The 12829-nt window shown below is 38.0% G+C and overlaps 1 pseudogene; it reads right to left on the minus strand.

Annotated features, from left to right (window-relative positions):
• Nucleotides 1-8493: 8493 nt before the first annotated feature.
• On the minus strand, nt 8494-12493 carry LOC119533240 (annotated as a pseudogene).
• Nucleotides 12494-12829: the final 336 nt, after the last annotated feature.

A 12829-nucleotide genomic window follows, 5' to 3' on the forward strand; every position in this document is an offset into this window, starting at 1 on the left:
TAGGGTGATATATGGGAATCCTGTATTTTATGTATGATTGTTCTGTAAACCCACAACTTCTCTATAAAGAAAAAAACAGAAAAGATAAAACATATATGAAAACAATTGTGACTTTAAAAATAGAGAGGCATTATGCAATGTAGAAGCAAGGCAAGTATCAAAGCAGGACTATATATGCATGTATGTATATATATATATATACACATACACATACATATATATATATACACTATGTATGTATGTACTTATATTTAACATGGGAAAATAACTATGTGTGAGTAAGGTTATAAATAAATGAAGAAAAAGTCTTGAGGATATAAGTCAGCTACGATGACTTCTTTCTTCAGAACATGCCTCCTAAGGGAAAAAAAGATAAAATTCAGAGAGGAGTTAATCAGAAGGAATACTATCTTGAACACTGAGGTGTGGTGATTGTATGAATTGAAGGGATTCTAGCAAGATAAGGAAATAAAGATTTGTGTTTTAAACATCCTTTCTGGCCCCATTGTGAATACAAATTTCACAGGGGCTAGTTTGAGGCAAGGAAGCCAATTAAAGATGCAATGCAAAGTTTCAACCAGCGAGTGATCAGGAAATAGAGCTGGTCACAATAGAAATAAGGATAAGAGCAATAGTATAGAAGTTATTGAGAAAGTGTTTTAGTTTCCTAGGCCGCTCAACCAAATACCATAAAATGGGTTGGATTAAACAATAGGAATTTTTTCACCTACAGTTTCAGGTTGGGAAAAAGTCCAAATCAAGGCATCATCAAGGCAATGCTTTTTTCCTGAAGACTATGGCATTCTGGGGCTGGCTGCTGGCAATTCTTGATCCTTACCTTGTCCCATGGCAAGTCATATGGCAGTGTCTCCTGGTTTCTCCCTTCTCTTCCAGGTCCTGTTGATGGTCACTCCCTCTATAACCTTCTCTCTGTGTGTCTGAATTCCATTCTCTTATATTCCTTTATAAGAGACCCATCCTGATTAAGGTGATCAGCACCTTAACTGAAGTAAAATCATCAAAAAATCCCCCTTAAAATGGGTTCATGCCCAAAGGAATAAGTTAGATTTAAGAAGATTTCTTTCTTGTGTATATACAGTTTCAAACCACCACACTTCACCCTCTAGACTCCCCAAATATGTTTCTTCTACACATAAAATGCATTCATTAAGTCACAACATCCCAAAAGTCTAAGTCATTTCCATAACAAAGTCTCATCTAAATGGGTTATGGATGTTTTCTATCCTTGGGCACAATTCCCCACCATCTATGAACTGAGAAACCTAGAGAACAAGTTATCTGCTTCAAATATACAATAAAGGAAAAGGCATAGGTTAAACATTTCCATTCTAGAAGGGAGAAATTGGAAGGCAAACAGGGGTCACATGTCCCAATCAATTTGAAAATTCAACAGGGCAAACTCCTTGAGATTCCAAGGTCTGGGAATCAACTGTAAATCAAAGATTTTTCCTCCAGGCCTAACGGAGCATCAACCCCACCCCATACAAGTGCTTATGCAGTGACCATGCTATTTCTGAACACTGGAGTGAAGGTTGCACCCTCTCCAAGTATTGGCATGGCAGCCAGGTTCACTGCAAAACAATGGGACATAAGCCCCAACCATCTCTGAGCATTGGTGTCATAGCACTCTTTCTGAACAATGGGCCAGAAGGCCTGCCCTCTCAAAGCCCCAGGGCAGAGTTCCCTTTTCCACACAAATGGGTGGGCCTGCTCTCTTGGCCTAAGGAAATACCTTCCATCCAGACTACAGCTTCTCTGGTTCTGCCCCTGAAGTTATTTTTTCCTGCAATTTGTCCCTTTTTTGCTCCCTCTAATCCAGACTTGCAGTGGTTCCATTTGTACAAATCATGTAAAAACTTGTCAGCCTTGCATTTAATAAGGGGGTACAAACCATCAGGCAAAAGAACATTCCACAAATCTTTCCTGGATAATTGCATCCCCAATCTTGACTTACACTGAAATAGCTGACTAGATCCATGTTTAGTCAAACACCCACATGGAGCACTACTTCTGGGAACTCACTTTCTGGAAGCTTAGTATTTTCCAAATTATCACTTTTTGGTTTCTTGGAGCCCAATTCAGTTCTCAGCTTATCCTTTTCCTCTCACATTTTACCATAAGCTGCAAGGAGACATCAGGCTGATTTTAGCACACTTAGCCTGGATATTTCCTCAGCTAAATATCCAAGTTCATCACTCTCAATTTTTGCCTTCCATCTGACATTAGAACTCAATTAAGACAAGTTCTTTGCCACTTTAAAACAAGAATCACCCTTCCTTCAATTTCCAATAACACAGTCCTCATTTTCATCTAAGGCTCCATTGGAAGTACATTTAGCTTCCATATCTCTACCAAGAGTCTCTTCTAAACAATCTTGGCTTTTTATTTATCAAGCAGCTCACAATTCTTCCAACTTCTATTACCCATTTCCAAAGTGGTTTCTATATTTTTGGTATTTGCAAAAGCTGCACCCCATTTTGCTGGTACCAAAATTTGTTTTAGTTTTCTAGGCTTCTCAAGCAAATACCACAAAATGGGTTGGCTTAAACAATGGGAATTTTTATGTTTACAGGTTGAGGCTGAGAAAAAGTCCAAATTAAGGTGTAATCAAGGTAATGATTTCTCTCTAAAAACTGAGGCATTCTGGGACTGGCTGCTGATGATTCTAGGTCCTTAGCTTGTCACATTGCAAGGCACATGGTGGTATTTTCTTGCCTCTCCCTTCTCCTCTCTTGGTTTCAGCTTTTAGCTACTAACTCTGTGACTTTCTCTCTCTGTGTCTGAATTTCATTCTCTCTTAAAGACTCCAGTAATACAATTAAGACCAATCCTGATTGAGGTGGGTCATACTTTAACTTAAGTAACCTTATTAAAAGTTCATACTTACAATGGGTTCACACCCACAGGATTGGATTATATTTAAGAACATTTGTCTTTCTGGGGAACATTTGTCTTTCAAGCCATCACTGGAAGTAAGTGGAATCTCTGCAACTTAGTTTCTGATGAGATATGGATGTAAGAGACTATAACAATATCAAGTAGCTTTCAGTTTTCCAATTTTGATGGTTAGATGGTCAGCAAACAAGTATCTATTGAGAGCCAACTTGGTACTATATACTATTCTAAGGCTTGTGGAGGCAAAGCTAAACAAAAAGATGATGTACTTCAAATGGCTACCTTGGTGTTTATCTACTAAAGTGACTCTTTAAAAGTGTGATCAGGGAGTAGGAACACTACAAGAAACAGGCTATACCCTGAAGCTAGTAAGCACAGGGAGGGAGAATTTAAAAGAAATGGAAAAAAGAGGGAACTTTGTGGACAAGGCCACCTGTCAAGAACATTGAACTATATGAAAGATTGAGCCAACCCATATCAAACCCTCAAATAAGGTGCCAGAATTTTAAGTGGTGGGTGAAGAAGTTCCTCAACCTTACTCTTCTTTTATTTTCACTTGTTCTTTCTATAGACTGAATTCCACAAGAAATCAGAGAGCAATGGAACTCATTGACATCTAAGCACACAATGCACATGTTAACTTTCTTGGACATATTGAGGGTCAAGAAGGGTAGAAAGTGGGTTTGGAGGGGAATACAGAAGATATCTAGCACACAGGCATCCATCATTGGAGATTCTGAGTTTGCAATAATTATAAGAAACCTATTATGATTTCCTAAGAGGAACTTTTCAGTATAAAGTCATATATTGGAATCCAGAGGTCAGTCAAGACATTTGAGCTGGAAACTACCTCTGTATGTTGATAATTTCTAAGACATTCCTTTAGAGATGGTAATTGCACAATTTGAATGCCTATCACATTCCTGGAGCTGATATAAATTCATATATTTATATATTTCTATAAATTATCTCTATTTATCCCAGTAACTCCAGAAGGTAACTACTTTCCTCACTTTTCACATTAGAAAACTGAATTATAATAAACTGTTTAGATTTCATGCAAATAAATGGCATAAATGGGTCTATTTAAATCAAAAGCTTTTCTGTGATCTCAATCCATTCAACACCTATATGATAGTTAATATAACTATTGCCCTCATTATAAATCCAACCATTCGGAAAGCGTTGCACAAGGAAGACATTTTTGTTTTCTTTTCAACTAAATATCTTGAGAATTTGTCATGAAATAAGAATTTTAGAAGTATTTCTTGAATCAAATAAGTGAATTGACCAAGATCTTATATCTAGTAAGCAAGAGGGACAGTTTGCTACTGCAATTTCTCTTTGATTTTGCTTACCTACCAATCTTAAGGTGAAAACCCTTAAAATATAATGGATTTAAAAAGGCTATGAATGTCCAGAGGAAAACAGTGGAGGAATCTGACAGGGAAAAAGAATGTCATCTGAGCAGTAAGAGAAAATGAAGTGTGTGATATATCCAGGGCAGGGAAATCCAAGCATTTATATTATAGTATCAGCAATGTCTTTATTAATCATTATTGTGCTTGAAGGAGCATTCCCAACTGTATTCCCTGAAAGCAGTTAGAGCTGACATTTTAAAGGATTTTTAAACTTAAAATCAAGAAATTGTGATCTGGATATTAGCCAGCAAGAATAAAAACACAGAGTTATAGTGGTACCGTCTCTCTAATCACCCTAATGACTTAAGTTTCTCTTATCTCTTTGACAACTCATAATTGTAATAATGTGAGAAAATGCAATAGTCAACTGTCATTGCTAGATTTTCCTTAGTCAATTTTTTCAAGTGCCAGAATTGTTCTTTGAAGTTTGTCAGGGCCTGGAAAATACTATATCTCCTCTCCAAATTTGCATTTTTAAAATAATTGTCAAATGTGTTTAGCAGTCTAACATTGTTACATAATAATGTGTGCTCACATGTAAGACAGTGCCTGAAATAGAATACGATGTCCTTTTGATGCCATTCAGTTACATGGTCTAGAAGGTATTCTCAAGTGTTTCCCTTAAGAATTAACCTAAAATAGAACTCTTTGGCAAACTGCATCACCACATCTGCTGTCTTGCCTTTCTTTTCCATAAAGAATTTTTCCTTATTTGACATTATTATGTGTTTATTTGCTTATCATTATTGTTCTAACGAGATTGCAAAGTCCTTGAAGAGTAGGCACTTTGTCTTTTGTTTTGTTTTGTTTTGTTTTTACCACCTTCTATGTGCTCAATAGATTCTTGTTCAATGTATAAAGGAAAGCGTGAAATTTTTCACTGGTCTTCATTACTCCAGTTTTTTTTTTTTTTTTCATTTTAATGTTAATTGTGATCTAAGTTGAAACTTTTAGAATATCAGGATTGAAAGGGAATTTGGGGACTTCCGGGAAGATGGTGGAGTGGATGAGGCAAAGTGAGATTTTCCTCCAGGAAGGAAACTAGAGAGGGACTAAAGGGCATGGTGAAGTGATGGACAACATGGAACACACAAATATAAGAATCATTGGTGTCCAAGAAGGAGAAGAAAAGACTACAGGGCTAGGAAGAGTGTTTTAAGACATAGTTGGGGAAAACAGTCCAACCCTTCTAAATGTCATAAATATGAAAACCAAATATGTTCAGTGAACTCCAAATAAAATAAATTAAAGTAAACCCACTCAGAGACATATACTGATCAGATTGTAAAATGCTGAAGAGAAGAAGAAAGTTCTGAAAGCAGCAAAAGAGAAGCAATTCACCACATCCAAGGGAAACAACATAAGACTAAGTACTAATCAATGGGCAACATAGGGGCAAGAATGCAGTAGTATGACATAATTAAGATTCTGAACAAGAAAAATTGCCAGCCAAGAATTCTTTATCCAGCAAAACTCTCCTTCAAAATTTAGGGAGAGTTAAAAAATTTTCACAGACAAACAAATGCTGAGAGAAATGCAAAAGGGAGCTCCATCAGCTGAGAAAAAAGAAAGGAGAGAGAGGTATGGAGAAGGGCACAGAACTGAAGAGTATTAGTAAAGGAAGCATAAAGAAAAATACAGAGAGGGAAAAAATAGGTCTGATAACAAAAACCAAGGGATAAGATGGCTGATTCAAGAACTCCTTTCACAGTAATAAATTTGAATGTGAATGGATTAAACTCTCCAATTAAAAGAGACAGACTGGTAAAATGGATTAAAAAGTATGAACTGTCAATATGTCATTTACATGAGACTTATCTTAGACCCTGCAACAAAAAGAGACTGAAAGTAAAAGTACAGAAAAAAATATTCTATGTAAGCTGCAACCAAAAGAAAGCAGAGGTAGCTATACTAATACCAGATAAGATAGACTTCAAATGCAAAGATGTCATAAGAGAAAAGAAGGGCACTGTATACTATAAAAGGGCTAGTTCATGAAGAAGAAATAACAATCATAAATGTTTACGCATCCAATCAAGGAGCTCCAAATTACATGAGAAAAACATTGGCTAAACTGAAGGGAGCAATAGACATATCTACAATAATAGTGTGAGACTTCAATACACCACTCCTTCTATAGATAGAACAACTAGACAGAGGATCAGTAATGAAACTGAGAACCTAAACAATATGATAAATGAATTAGATTTAACAGACATATATAGACTGTTACATCTCAAAGTGTGAGGATATACATTCTTCTGTAGCACACATGGAATTTTCTCCAGAAAAGATCATATCCTGGGGCACAAAAGAAATCTTAATAAATTTTAAAAGATTGAAATTATTGAAAGCACATTCTCTGAACATAATGGAATGCAACTAGAAAACAACCACTACCAAAGAACCAGATATTTCACAAATATATGGGGGTTAAACAACACACTCCTAAACTACCAGTGGGTCAAAGAAGAAATTGCAAGAGAAACAGGCAAATAACTAGAGATGAATGAAAACAAGGACACAACCTATCAAAACTTATGGAATGCAGTGAAGGTGGTACTGAGTGGGAAATTTGTAGCTCTGAATGCTTGCATCAAAAAGCAAGAAAGAGCTAAAACCAAAGACCTAACTGAACAAAGGAATAGGCTAGAGAATTATCAGCAAACCAACCTTAAAGCAAGTAGAAGAAAAGAAACAACAAATATTAAAGCAGCAATAAATGAGCTGGAGAACAACAACAAAAAAAGTTGAAATTTGGTTCTTTGAGAACATCATCAAATTGACAGACCCTTAGCTAGAATGACAAAGTCAAAAAGAGGGATGATTGAAATAAACAGAATCAGAAATGAGAGTGTGCAATTACTATGGATACTGAAGAAATAAAAACAATCACAAGAGGATACTATGAGCAACTATATACCAAAAGCCAGACAATTTACAGGAAATGGACAATTTCCTGGAAACACATGAACAACCTGGACTAACCCAGGAAGAAATAGAAAACCTCAACAAACCAATCAGAAGTAAAGAGATCCAAGGTCATTAAAAATCTACCTGCAAATAAATGCCCATGGCCAGATGGCTTCACAGGGGAATTTTACTAAATTTCCAAAAAGAGTTGACACCATTCCTACTCAAACTCTTTCAAAAAATTGAAGAAAAAGGAACTGCATAACTCATTTTATGAAATTAACATCACTCTAATACCAAAACCAGATAAAGATATTACAAAAAAAAGAAGAAGAAGAAAAAAGGAAAACTATGGGCCAATCTCCCTAATGAATATAGATGCAAAAAATTCTCAACAAAACATTTGCAAATTGAATCCAAAGTCACATTAAAAGAATTATACACCACAATTATGTGGTGTTCATTCATGGCATGCAAGGGTGGTTCAACATATGAAAATCAATGCAACAAATCAAAAGAGAAAAATCAAAAGATCATCTCAATGCATGCTGAAAAAGCATTTGACAAAATTCAGCATACTTTTTTTTTAAATTTCAAAGTATGGTTTTATTAATGCACTTTAGGACAAGTGCCATTCATATACCACTTTTTCTGGAAGATATAATGCTAATTATAATTAATCACAGGAAAATTTTCATCAGAAAAATAGCATATGTGTGTGTGTGTGTGTGTGTGTGTGTGTGTAGTGGGAGAGGGAGGGTTGTTTCATTTGTGTCATACTGAAAATACCAAGCCACATCTTGAGTTTACAAGCAACATTGAGCAACAAATTTTTCTTCTGAAATTTTCTTTAAGGCAGATCTTTTTAGCATTGTGTGTGTTTCTAACATGGTGCAGTGTAGTTTTAGCAAACAACTGTTTTAGTCTCTCAGTGTCAATAACACATGTGGTCAGGAGCAGGCAACAAAATCTCTTTTCTAGTCCCTATACCTGGCCACCATTTTAAAAACACTTATTCTTCATACATGTATTACTGTATCAAAAACACATTTTAACAGATTTCACAGCTTGTTAAAGCTTTGGTTTCCAGTCATTCATAGTAAAGATTTCTAACATGGAATGTCCATTTAGAAAGAATTCCACACTGGGATTCCAGTATTCTATATCAGAAATGCAGAAGTCTTTCTCCATTGGAATGTCAGGCATTTTAATTCTGTTCATTCATGTTTTTCTTTCAATGGTTTCATAATTTTACTTTTGGATCATCATTTTTGTATGTTTCACTTGTTTCCTTTAGTATATTCATGGGTAAGGCAGGTTGATAATGGTATAAATAACCATATGGATGAAGATGATAAATGAGTTATTCTAACTCATACATAGTTAGAAAGTCAACATAATGAAATGAAATTGCAAGATCAGAACAGCATCTAGGACCCTCTACAGGAGGATAATAGCTATAATTCGAGTACCAAAACGTTTTGGGTAGATAACCTTTGGTTAAGTGTTCTGGTACAAAAGGGATGAAAAGTTTCTTTTCCAGTCATATCTCTGGAATCTCCTACTTCTCTGTTTATAATTTCCATGCATCTCCCCTGTGCTAAGTCTTTGATGGAGGAACTATGTGAACATTTTTCCATTTTAAATTTATCAACAAATCTCTTCAAGGCTTCCTTGCTCAATACATATGCTGCTCCTCCACTCATGCAGCCTTGTTTTACATAGGGCTTAAATCATCTCCCATAGTAAATGGGTTTTTCAGGGTCATATTTTGAAAGAAGTCATCTGAAATTGTCTAGTATGACATATGTATAATCATCTGCTTTCATAAACCAATCAGTGTCTTCTAATTAATGGTCATAAACATCCTGAAAACCTTTAACTGTTTTCCAGTATAGTGGTCTCTGCCTTCTTTGGTTTTTAATCCCACAGTAGGGAAGTCTTTATTTTCTTCTGAACTCATAAACAAAACTTTATTACAACATTGGGTCCATGTAGTTTTGACATGTTTGGGCTTTTTCTCTAAATTTTGAGGTCCTGTCATAACCCAGAAAAGAATTTTAACTTTCTGATGGAGTTTTTCAGCAGTGTCTGAGTCCTCATCTTTATTTTGGCAGGCATCTGCATTGAAGTTCATCTGTCCTTCTAGATAATTCTGTCCATTATCATCTGAATGTCTAGCATGAGGATCATTATGAAGAATATTAGGCTGCTATTCCAGTTTGCTAATGCTGCCAGGACACAAAACACCAGAGATGGATTGGCTTTTATAAAACAGGGTTTATTTGGTTACACAGTTACAGTCATAAGGCCATAAAGTGTCCAAGGTAACACATCAGCAATTGGGTACCTTCACTGAAGGATGGCCAATGGGTGTCCGGAAAATCTCTGTAGCTGGGAAGGCATGTCGCTGGTGTCTGTTCCAAAGTTCTGGTTTCAAAATGGCTTTCTCTCAGGAAGTTCCTTTCCAGGCTGCAGTTCCTCAAAAATGCCACTCTCAGTTGCTCTTGGGGTGTTTGTACTCTCTTAGCTTCTCTGGAGCAAGAGTCTGCTTTTCAACGGCCACCTTCAAACTGTCTCTCATCTGCAGCTCCTGTGCTTTCTTCAAAGTGTCCCTCTAGGCTGTAGCTCCTCTTCAAAATGTCACTCTCAGCTGTACTGAGTTCCTTCTGTTTGTCAGCTCATTTGTATGGCTCCACTGATTAAGGCCCACCCTGAATGGGTGGGTCTACACCTCCATGTAAATTATCCAATCAGAGTCATCACCCACAGTTGGGTGGGGCACATTTCCATGAAAACAACCTAATCCAAATGTTCCAACTTAATCCCCACTAATATGTCTGCCCCACAAGATTGCATCAAAGAATATGGCTTTTTCTGGGGGACATAATGTATTCAAAACAGCACATTCTACCCACTGGACCCCAGAAAAGCATATTCTTTCCAAATACAAAATACATTCATCCCATCACAATATCACAAAAACTTAAATCATTTCAGTAACAATAGTTAAGTACAAGATTCCATCAAAATCAATTATAGCTGTGGTCGGTCCTAAGGCAAAATTCTCCCTTAGCTGTGGATCTGTGAACTTGGAACAAGTTATGTGCTTCCAATTTACAAAGGAGGGACATTCATAGGATAAACATTCCCACTGCGAAAAGGAGAAACAGTAAGGAAAACAGGCTAAACAGAATCAAAACAGTTTCTAAAACCTGCAGAACAAACTCCATTAGATTTCAAAGTCTGAGAGTCATTAACAGAATGATGTTGCATCCTGGGGGCTTGAGAGAGTGGGAGTCCAACCCATCTTAAGGGCCTTTTCAGCAGCCCTTTCCTCTCCAAATGCTAGGGTGAGTTCTCCAACATAACCACACATTGGGGAGACCACCTTCTTGGCCCCACCCTCCTCAAACATTGGGGCAGCACCTGGATTCCCTTCCATCTCCAGGGCACACGCTCAACCTCTTCAGAACAGTGTGGTGGCAGCCAGGCTCTCCCCAATTCCCTGAGAATGTGCTCCACCCTCTTTGGGGCCTGGGGTGGCAAAACTCTTCCAGAGAATCAAGGCAGAAGACCCACCCTCAACCTCTGGGGCAAACTCACCCTTTCCTTGCATGTGAGCCACTCCGCTCTCCCAGCCCAAGGCCTCTTGACTCCAGACCTCAACCTCCATGGCTCTGTCTTTGAAGAAATTTTTCCTTCAATTTGTTCCTTGTCTGTCCCCTCCAGTCCAGACTGGCAACAGCTCTGTCTATAAAGATCTCACAAAAATTGTGTTGGCTTTGCATGAAGCACACAGGGTTCAAAGCTGTCAGACAATAGGACTTCCCACAAATCCTTTCTGCTTAACTCCTTTTCCATTATTGGCTTGTACTGAAATGGTGGTTGGGTTCCATGTTTGGTTAAATCCTCATGTTGGGCTATAGCTTCTGGGATTCCACCCCCTGGAAGCCCAGAATTTTCCAAACCATCAGCTTCTGGTTTCTTTGAACCCAAGAGTTCAGTTCTAAGTTTATCTCTCTCCACTCGCATTTTACTATAAGTTGTAAGGAGAAGCCAGGGTATATCCTCCATAAGTAGTCTGGAGATCCCCTCAGCTAAGTATTCCAGGTTGTCACTTTCAAATTCTTCCTTCCATCTGACACCAGGACACAATTTTGCCAAATTCTCCCCCACTTTAAAACAAGGACCACCTTTCTTCCAGTTGGCAATGGCACATTCATCATTTCTGCTCAAGTCCTCATCAGAAGTATCTTTAGAGTCCAAATTTCCATAAACAGTCTCTTCAAAGCAATTTAGGCCTTTTCTATCAAGCTTCTCACAATTCTTCCAGAATCTTTCCCTTATCCTTTTAAAAAGCCGTCCCAACGTGTTTGGTATTTGCAAACTCAGAAGCACCAGAGCCCCACTTCTCTGGTACCAAAATCTGTTCCAGTTTGTTAATGCTGCCAGGACGCAAAATGCCAGAGATGGATTGGCTTTTATAAAAGGGGGTTTATTTGGTTACACAGTTACAGTCATAAGGCCATAAAGTGTCCAAGGTAACACATCAGCAATTGGGTACCTTCACTGAAGGATGGCCAATGGGTGTCCGGAAAACCTCTGTAGCTGGGAAGGCATGTCTCTGGTGTCTGTTCCAAAGTTCTGGTTTCAAAATGGCTTTCTCCCAGGAAGTTCCTCTCTCGGCTGCAGTTCCTCAAAAATGCCACTCTCAGTTGCTCTTGGGGTGTTTGTCTTCTCTTAGCTTCTCTGGAGCAAGAGTCTGCTTTTCAACAGCCACCTTCAAACTGTCTCTCATCTGCAGCTCCTGTGCTTTCTTCAAAGTGTTCCTCTTGGCTGTAGCTCCTCTTCAAAATGTCACTCTCAGCTGTACTGAGTTCCTTCTGTTTGTCAGCTCATTTATATGGCTCTGCTGATCAAGACCCACCCTGAATGGGTGGGGACACATCTACATGGAAATACCTCATCAGAGTTATCACCTAGAGTTGGTTGGGGCTCATGTCCATGCAAACAACCTAATCCAAATGTTCCAACTTAATCCCCACTAATATGTCTGCCCCACAAGATTGCATCAAAGAATATGGCTTTTTCTGGGGGACGTAATATTTTCAAACCAGAACAGCTGGGCATCACTTTATTCTTCCAACAAAATACTAAATAGCTGAGAACATTAAAAAAAAAAATTCCAATTGCTGATACACAGAGGAAGATTAAAAATTCAGCCAAGATTTAGAGGCCATTTCCCAAAAGCGTTTTTCTGATATGTGAATTATTCATTCAAAACTAGCAGGCACCTGTCTACTCCATTTAATCTTTCCTAACTGAAACTTCAAGTCCAGAAAAGCAGGACTTCATGGAGGAATACTACATGGACCCCACTTCAACCTCCATCCAATTTCCTGACATTAAGAGTGGTTCCCTCTCGACACTCCTGGAGGATCAAAAGGGGGAAGCATGGGGCTGGAGACCATCCCTCCTGTTGGTGGTTCACAGAAGTGACCCAGGGCCACTATATGGGGCCACCTGCTGCCACCCAGATCATTCCCAAGCAGAGGCAGTGGCCAAGGTGGACCCTA

Source organism: Choloepus didactylus, chromosome 4 (assembly GCF_015220235.1).
Source record: "Choloepus didactylus isolate mChoDid1 chromosome 4, mChoDid1.pri, whole genome shotgun sequence".
Taxonomy (NCBI): Eukaryota; Metazoa; Chordata; class Mammalia; order Pilosa; family Megalonychidae; genus Choloepus; species Choloepus didactylus.